The 9,429-nt window shown below is 40.8% G+C and overlaps 1 pseudogene; it reads left to right on the forward strand.

The window, feature by feature from the left end:
* The first annotated feature begins 6,838 nt into the window (after positions 1-6,838).
* LOC105882811 (carboxypeptidase M pseudogene) lies at positions 6,839-8,737 on the forward strand (annotated as a pseudogene).
* The last annotated feature ends 692 nt before the right edge of the window (positions 8,738-9,429 follow it).

The following is a 9,429-nucleotide window of genomic DNA, read 5'->3' on the forward strand; positions in this document are numbered from 1 at the left end:
CAACTTTGCTCTTTTTTTTATCACATACCTTTCCTGAGACAAAGAATATGTACTTTTGAACATATGAAGATTTGTATAAGTATGTGTAGCCCATCTCACTAATGAGTAAGAAAATGTTAAACAGCAAAAGCCCCAATTGCTGTCTCCAGAAAGGGTGTTTAATAGTGATAAGGGGAATTATAATAAACTCCACATTCGTGCTAAATGGTGGGAGGATTTTTTGCTTGAACCCAATCTAGAATATAAACTAAACTAGCAAAAAGAAAATAGGAAAATAAGACTGGAAACAACAACCAAAAAAACAAAAAAACCCAGCAACAACAAAAATACAAAAGGACTTTTCTGTTGCTATTTAGTAGAGAACCCAGAAGCAACTAGCTAAAAAGTGCTCAGAACAGACAGACTTGAATAACTCACAAGGCAATTGCAAATACAGACACTTGCCGTCCCTGGCTAATAATTTAAAAGGTGGTAAGCACTTTTGGACGCTTTGTTTTATTTTAAACTAGTAAACTAAGGAAAGGAGTTAATTTATTGACAGACACATGCAAAGATAACATGGTGTCATATCAGGTTGGACAGTCAAACATATTAAAGAAAAGCAATACCTTCTTTATATAGAACCCAATATCAAAAATTATCTGAAGTTGACATTGAAAAGGAAAAAAATTTTTTCCAGTGGGGGTGAAAAAGATTATTTCAGTGAAGATCAGTATGAGTTACAGAGGAAAATAGCTTACATAATTGGTAAAAAACAAAATCTAGATAGGACCAGAGAAGAGACATTTCTTTAATAATATAGTCTTTTATCTACTTTGCATTAATTTATTCTCCTTTGTATAATTAATATTATAACCCTATTAAAAATTGTTTATAGTTAATTGTGAGTATAGTATGTTAGTTTTTCTCAATTTATTTATTTGACTGTGTATTCCATAGTGTGTTGTCATTCTTGACTAATTTATTTGTTGTTTTTAAAATATCTTAGGTTAAAGCATTCTTTGATACTATTAAAAACCTATACTGAGAAGACCTCAAATTACTTTAGCATTCAAAATCATGATGCCCACCAGATGCCTTTCTGGCATGATGGAAATGGTCTATGTCTTCATATGAATATGGGCTGCACAGGTGTATTCAATTATCATACTCTTCGAACTGTATACTTAGGACTTGTGCATTTCACTGTATGTTAATTTCACCTGGAAAGCTATGAACAAATATTGAATTCTTGTTTATAGGCTTATTTTTCAAAGTGATAGCAATTCTGAAAACTATTTTCTGTATAATCTTGGCTCAAAATAAATATATTGAGGATAATGGGAGACAGGTTTCTCATGGATGGTGATGAGAGTTACAGGTATAGAAAGAGGGAAGACTAGAATGTACTCTATGGTATTGGATTGGAATTAAAAGTAACAGTACAAACCCATGTTAATATCTGTACACATGCCTAAATCTATTTTATTTATCTATATTTGTTGATATATGCACATATTTCCTAGGTGTGCCTGTGTGTGTGTGTGTGTGTGTGTGTGTGTGTGTGTGTGTGTTGTGGGCTTGAGGGGAAACTTCCCTTCTTCCCTGAAAGTCTGCTGAAAGATCAACTCACCATTAAGGCAGATTAATAAGAGAAAGAGGTTTATTTACTGTGCACATGGGGAGAATCACAGAATCATTACCCAATACCCCAGTGGTGTCCAGGAATTTATACATCCTCCTTTTAGAGGGAAGGGGGAGATGAGAAATACAGATAATTCTGTTTAGCAGCAATAAATGGTTCTTAGGAGAATGAATGGATGGAGGAAACACTGATTTGTAAATGATTCTTGAATCTCTTTGCAAATTAAATTAACCCGAGGAACAGGCATTAATATTATATTTAAAATGATTTGGGACAGGTCTGGTTGCATTCTTGATCTTCTTTCCTGCAATATAGTGAGATAACAGGGAAGGGAAGTTGATCGTTCTTTTTGATGGGTCCATCTGGTTTATGCAGATAGAGGGGAGGCCCCCATCCAACACCTGTTAATCTCTAAGAGCCTTTAATTAAAAATATTCTTTATACCAAGGAGTCATATTTTGGGGTGAAATTTCCTGAGTTCTTGCAGAGTATGTGTGTGCGTGTGTCTCTGTGTGTATGTATATATATTTCTTTCTCTTAGTATCTAAATGTTCTCCACTGCCAGGAACCAGGATTTCTTGCATAATGGGTTGGTTTGACAGCTGTGCAAAGAAAAGTAAAAAATGAGCCTGGAATATCTTCTGGAGCCAGAAAGTATGAAGTGCTCAAGCAAGGGTAGAGGAATTAGTTTGAAGAGGCTTCTACTGAAAAATTTGGACATGAATATAAATAATCAAGGTAATAGGTTATAACCCAATGATTAAAATGGAAATCCATGAGTCCCTGCTGAACTAAATGGACAAATAAATATTGAGAAGGAAAGAGAAGCTCTTTATTTTAGAAGAATGCCAAATAATAAATAAAACATGAATAATGGGGTTAGAAAATCACAATGGATGTTAAAGTTAGTGGATTAAAATTTGATAAGAAAAAGAATATTTATATGGTCTCTAAGTATCTTCACACATATTTCTCATTAATTATAAAGGGAAATTATTACTTTATGCTCAGAAAACTGGATGATACACTTTGACCATGTGAGCAAAGCTAACATCACCAATATTGGGAAAACTGACATTATATAGAGATACATTATATATATATCTCAAGAACTTGTAGAAGGCATAATATCACTTCAATGGTATTCCTGCCAAAAATGTGTAACCAGAACTTACTCACAAAGAAACATCAGATAAACTCATACTTAGGAATATTTCGTCCCATAATTGACTTAAAGCAAATCAAAAATACTCCTCTGCCACCACTACCAAAACAAAATTGCTATTAATGGAAAGAAACTAAAGAGATATAACAACTAAATATAATGTATGGTGCTGGATTTATCCTGTCCCTCCCCCCAAAGCTATTCAGGACATTGTTTTTTTTTTTTTTTTTTATTTCAAAACATTAATTAAGGAGGTACAAGTGTTTTTGTTACATGGATACCTTGTATAATGCTTAAGTCAAGGCTCTTGGTGTACCAGTAACTAAAATAGTGTTCATTGTACTCAATAGGTAAGTTTTTACCCTACACTCCTCTTCCCACCCTCCCTCTTTCTTGGTTTCTCATGTCTTTCATATCACTTGGTGGTTACTATGTACTCATTGTTTAACTCCCACTTATTAGTGAGTACATGTGGTGTTTGGTTTTCCATTCCTGAGATACTTTACTTATGATAATGGTCTCCAATTCCATCCAAGTGACTGCAAACAACATTATTTCATATCCTTTTACAGCTGATTAATACTCTGTGATATCTCTCTCTCTCTATATATATATCTATATCGCATTTTCTTTATCTACTCATGAATTGATGGGCCCTTAGGTTGATTATACATCTTTGCAATTGTCAATTGTGCTCTGATAAATATTTGCATGCAGATGTGTTTTGGATAAAATTACTTCATTTCCTTTGGGTAGATACCCAGCAGTGGGATTGCTGTATTGAGTGATAGGTCTACATATATTTCTTTGAGAAATCTCCATATGATTTTCCATAGAGGTTGTACTCATTTACAGTCTCACTAACAGTATAAGCATTCCTTTTGCTCTGCATGCATGCCAGCATCTACTGTTTTTTGACTTTTTAATAATGGCTATTCTGATACAGAAAAAGTAGTTTTCTCATTGTAGTTTTAATTTGCATTTCCCTGATAATGATGATGTTGTGATAAATTGTTGCAAATAGTGATGTTGAGCATATTTTCATGCTTATTGGCTATTAGTCTATCTTCTCTCAAAAAAACTTCGGTTCATGTCTTTTGCTCACTTCTTGATGGGGTTGTTTGTTTTTTCTTGCTGATTTCTTTGAGTTCTTTGTAGATTCTGGATATCAGTCCTTTGTCTGATGAATAGTTTGCAAATATTTTCTCCTATTCTGTAGGTTGTCAATTTACTCTGTTGATTATTTCCTTTGCTGTGCAGAAGCTTTTGGATTTAATTAAGTCCCATTTATTTATTTTTGTTGTTGCAGTGATTGCCTATGGGGTCTTCTTCTTCTTTTTTTTATAAGACAAAATATAAAAGAATACTTTATTAAATATAGTCACCATGTTGTACAACAGACCTCTTGAACTTGTTCCTTCTAACTGAAATTAGAGGAATAATTTCCATCTAACTGAAATTTTGCATCCTTTGACCAACATCTCCCCTCACCTCCGCCTCCCCAACCACCCTTCTCTCTGCCACTGCGAGATTCCATGGTTCAGTAAGACCATGCAGTGTTTGTCTTTCTGTGCCTGCCTTATTTTGCTTAGCATAACATCCTCCAAATTCCCCCATGCTGTTGCCAATGACAGGATCACCTTCCTTTTTAAGGCTGACTAGTACTCCACTGTGTGTATATACCATGTTTTCTTGTTCTATGGGGTCTTCTTCATAAATTATTTGCCTAGGCCGATATGTATATGTAAAAACTGGCCATAAAGTAATTATCTGACTATTTTGTTGAACTATAAAACCTGCATTCCAGGAAGGGCCCTGCCCTACACACAGAAGGAGGGCATGCACGCTCAGAGAGGCCAAGCACAATCTAGGCAGAAAGGCCTTGCTGGGTTCCCCACTCAGCCTGTCAGCTTTCAGTCTGAGACATCCGTTCTTAGTGCGCTCATGGCTGAAGAATGGCCAGACATGCCAAAGTAAGGCAACCACAAAAATGAGGTTTATTGAGGAGAGAAAGATAGGATTATAGAGCAAGACATAGGTTTACAGAGCATGATACATTCACCACAGGTGACGCCCAGACCCACTGTTGCAGCAAAGGGAGAGCAGAAGGAAGGGCACACACACACAAAAAATGTAGGGGGTTATTGATCTCCACCACCACTGAGGTGGGGGTGGGAGCAAGGCAGTTCATGGCTAGGTTGTGAGAGCCTGAAAGGCTTTGGGAAGCCTCCACAGGGCTCAGAATTTGCTTGTCCAGCCACCAGGGGGAGCTGCTGGTAGGAGGGTCAGGACACGCCCTGGAGGCTGTTCGCAGGAGGAGGGGCTAAATGCGTGTATGCTTTGGCCTGGGGCTGGACCCTCTCGCCCTTATCCAGTGGCAGAGTTTTACTGTGGGGAGGGATAGGCGTTTTCCCAAATGGCAACTTCTTGGACAGGGGTCCTCAAACTGTGGCCCGTCGAGGACATTTACCCGGCCTGCCGGGTGTTTTTGCCGCCGCTGCCTGTCCTGCTTAGCAGCCGACTGTCCCGGGCCCACAGTGCGCATGTGTGGAATGTGCGCCGCACTCTCCAACGGCCTTCCAACCGTCTGAGGGACAGTGAACTGGCCCCCTATTTAAAAAGTTTGAGGACCCCTGTTCTTGGATGTCCACACACCCTGTGAGATTGAGTTAGTAATTCCCGTAAAAGGTGTGCACATTGACCTCCCTGTCAGTAGGAGGTGCCTGCTGGAGGAACAAGCTGCAGTGTTGTTTTTTGGGTCCTGGGACCAGTTCTAGTCCCTCGGGAGAAGCACAGGAATGTCTCAGGTGGTGGGTGGGACCCTGGAATTTAAAGGTTAATCCTTATTATCTGCCACAGCAGAGGCAGGTGGGGGAGTGCAGCTGGGCAGGGCTGTGTTGGGTGAGCCTGCTCTCAGGCTCCACAAAAGCTGGCAAGGTAACCGTTTTGGCAAGAGTTAAAGGTCTCCTCCAAGCTTCTGGGCAGAACTGCCAGAGAGGGCCTCAAGTGGATTCACCCAACCAGAAAATTTGCTGAGATACACAATCTGCAGTCTGCAGTGGACCTTGTTCTTGTCCTCACTTCTCTTCTCCACAGTGTCCATTTGGTGTCTGCTGACAGGCAGGAGCCCAAGCCAACAGAGTTCCCTCTCGACTGTGCTGTGGGCCAGCAGGTTCTCTGCCCAGTGTCAACGGAAAAAAGCCAAACTCTGTAAAATAATTTCAGAGAGATTTATTCTGAGCCAGATTTGAGGACCATGATGCTGGAGCCACTCCCAAGAAGCCTTGAGCAAGTGGACTTGCTGCGGCTGGGTTACAGTGTGGTTTTATACATTTCAGGGAGACAGGGGTTACGGGTGAAGTCATCAATCAATATGTGAGAGGCATACATTGGCTTGGCCCAAAAAGTTGGGCCATCTCAAAGGGGTGGGGTGGGGGGCTTATAGGTTATAGGTGGGTTTAAAGATTCTTTGGCTTGTAATTGGTTAAAGACATGAAGCTCTGTCTAAAGGCTTGGAATGTTTCAACATAAGGAGCTGTTATCAGAGATAACTGGACATGGATTTGTTGTGTAAATTGAGGACCTGCAGGTTTGGCTTGTATACTCTTAGGCCTGTTAATGGGTTACAAAGCATGTCCCCAAGAAGGGAAGGGGGCATAATAAGGCATGTCTGACCTCCTTCTTCCTGGCAGGTAATTTCGTTTTAGGATATTCCTTTGGCCACATGGGGGTCCATTTAGTCAGCCAATGTGTGTGGGGGGGTGAGCCTTAAAATTTTATTTTACTTCACACCAGGATCCCAGCTTGAACTGAGAGTGTGGCCCTCCCATGAGGGATGGGTGCCCAGCGAGCACACTGCAGCTAGGACCCACGCTGCACTCTCCTCCTAGATCATCCCACGCAGGATCCCTTGCCTCCTGAGAACAAGAAAATCAATCCCTGAGCGTACCAGGGAGAAGTGTGCTGGCCCCAAGTCACCCACAGGGTGCCTGAGCTGGATCAATGTCCTTCTGCCTCGGGGTGTGCCCTACTCTGACGGGGCTGCTCAGCGAGCAGCACCAGGGAGGGCCGGCAAGCAAGGAGCTCACAGTCTGAGCACCCCTCAGTCTGCTGCAGGACCCCAAGAGGAAAGGCTTAATTCCCCCTCTCTGTGGAAGGGCCACACTCGGTGTGGTGGCTCAATTGTCTCACTCAGCAGCCGCACTTGGGAGAGGGGAAGGGGAGGAATAGAGTCTATGTGGAGGAAAGCTAGCACTCTGGTCACCTCTGACCCTCTCTCCCGGAAGCAGTCCGCCCAGAGTATTGAGACTCTGTCGTCATGCAGCAGATCACTTGGGACTCACTGGACCCCTGTGCCTCCTGCAGTCTGGGCCGGACTTGGGAAACGTCTGTGTCGGAAGGAGCAGGATGAAACCTGCGGAGTTAAAGCCCCCTGGGGAGGACAAAGGAGCATGGTGGGTGGAGAAGCAACATGGCACCTACCATCTCAGCTCAGGTCTGTGGGGGCCGGAAGTGCCACAGGGGGCTGGCAGCCTGGTGCCCTGTCCACCAGAAGTTCCCAGCTCATTGGTGGCAGCAGCCTCTGGGATTGTGTGGGCAGAAAGTCTCTCCAGCATCACAGGAACTCACTGACTATCAGAGATGTGAGGGAGGGAGAGATAAACCTCTCCACCTACCCTTCTCACTGGACTCGGAGCCTTTTGAGGGTTGTTCTCTGCCCATACCTTGTTCCTTCTTGTTCTGCACTGCAACTTCTTCCTGTGGAGTCTCCTGAAAGCTCTGGCCCCCTTCCTTCAGACCCACATCTGATCTATGTTTGTCTATCTGTTCATTTTCTCTCTTTCATCTAAAACTTCTTCTCACTGAGATACTCAGGTAGCTGGTGTCTCTGGTCAGCCACGTGCTTTTGAATTTAATAATGTGTTAACGCAAACTAAATTGGTGGCAGTTATGAAATGGCTGAAAATAAAAACATCTGTCTTCTCTGCAAACCAAGGTGGTACTCCGGTGGCCAGGTATCCATTTAATAATGGTGCTCCGGCAACTGGAACATTACTTTTCTGGAGCTTAATTCCTGAGGATGATGTTTTTCAATTTCTCACACCTATCTGTGATTCAAAAAATCACAATATGAAGAAAGAAAATCAGTGTGAAAATAAAATGAAATTTCCTAATGGAGTTACAAATTGATACTCTTGGAATACACTCCAGGGTGGAATGCACGATTATAACCACATCTGCGCCCAGTGTTTTGGAATTACATTGGAGTAGTCATGTTGTAAATAGCCCCATCAGGAGAAGCACCAATTCTTCTGGAATGATAACAAAGCCTCATTACATGTATATAAAACATGTATATAAAACAGGTGCATCTAGGTGTAAAGGGTCAAGTTTTTGATCAGAATGGAAATCAGTTACCCAGTGTAATTGTGGAAGTCTGAGAAAGAAAACATACCTGCCCTTATAGAACCAAAAAATTTGGAGAGTATTTGGAAGTATCTCATTCTCTTGTCTGGGTCTCATATAATAAATGTTACAGTGCTTGGACTTTCATACCTCACAAATATGATTATTCCAGAGAAATCCCAGAATGTCAATGCTCTTAAAAAGGACATTCTGCTTCCATTCCAAGGGCAACTGGAACAGTATCAGATCCTTCCTGCCCTATGATTCCTCTATACAGAAAATTGCCAAGCCACTCTACAGTAACAAAGCATGGTTTATTCTTATTATTTTAGTGACTCTTTTGTAAATATTTTTCATTTTAAAGCAAAATGTGAAACTCAACTCCCATCGCCACCTGGAATTAGGAATGAGTTATGCCAGTTCATTGCAACTCTAACTCCCTCTGTGAGATCTCAACTGGATAAACTCCATGGATTGCCCTAGGATAAAAAGCTGTTTACAAATCCTGCAATAAATAATACCTGGTGATAATGAAAGAATACATTCTTTTTTTTTTATTTTATTTTATTTTTTCTTTTCTTTTCTTTTTTTTTTTCTTTACTAGTGTCTGTCTTGTGTTAGAAAGAATACATTCTTGATCATGAATGGAAGACAACTACCTTCAAGTCTTTAAGTCATTTACATTTAAATTAATCTTGAACTAAATTAATCTTAGAAATTTGTGAGAAGTTAAACTTGAGAAGTAAAAAAAAAAAAATCCTGCAAGAAACAAAGGAGCTAATTTTGTATACAGAGAGCAAGATGAATATAAAAAGTAAAGATGAACATATATTGATCACCTACTATACATGACACCATGAGTGGCATATATGAAGATATAGTAAGTGCTGTCTATAATAGTTCACCCAGTGCAGGAAGAAATAATCACAGGACTGGGAATATTTAGTTGTGAAATGTTCAAAGGATATACAAGAGAAAATAGGCAAACGTGTCTCTCTCAGTGGCCCAAGACAACATGGGCCTGATGGGATAACAAGGTTGTGCAAGGTTGTGTTTATAGAACCCCAAAGGGACAGGTCAGTTAAGTAAGTCTTTCTCCCTCCAGAGCCAAAGTCCCTGCCTTTCTGTATCTGGATGCCATAGTCTTCTGTTATGCTGATCATTCCCACATGTGTAACTCTAGCCTCTTGCCTGAGCTTCAGACTCATGTCTCACCTCCCACTAGATATTTCCA

This window comes from Microcebus murinus, chromosome 10, assembly GCF_040939455.1.
Source record: "Microcebus murinus isolate Inina chromosome 10, M.murinus_Inina_mat1.0, whole genome shotgun sequence".
Taxonomy (NCBI): Eukaryota; Metazoa; Chordata; class Mammalia; order Primates; family Cheirogaleidae; genus Microcebus; species Microcebus murinus.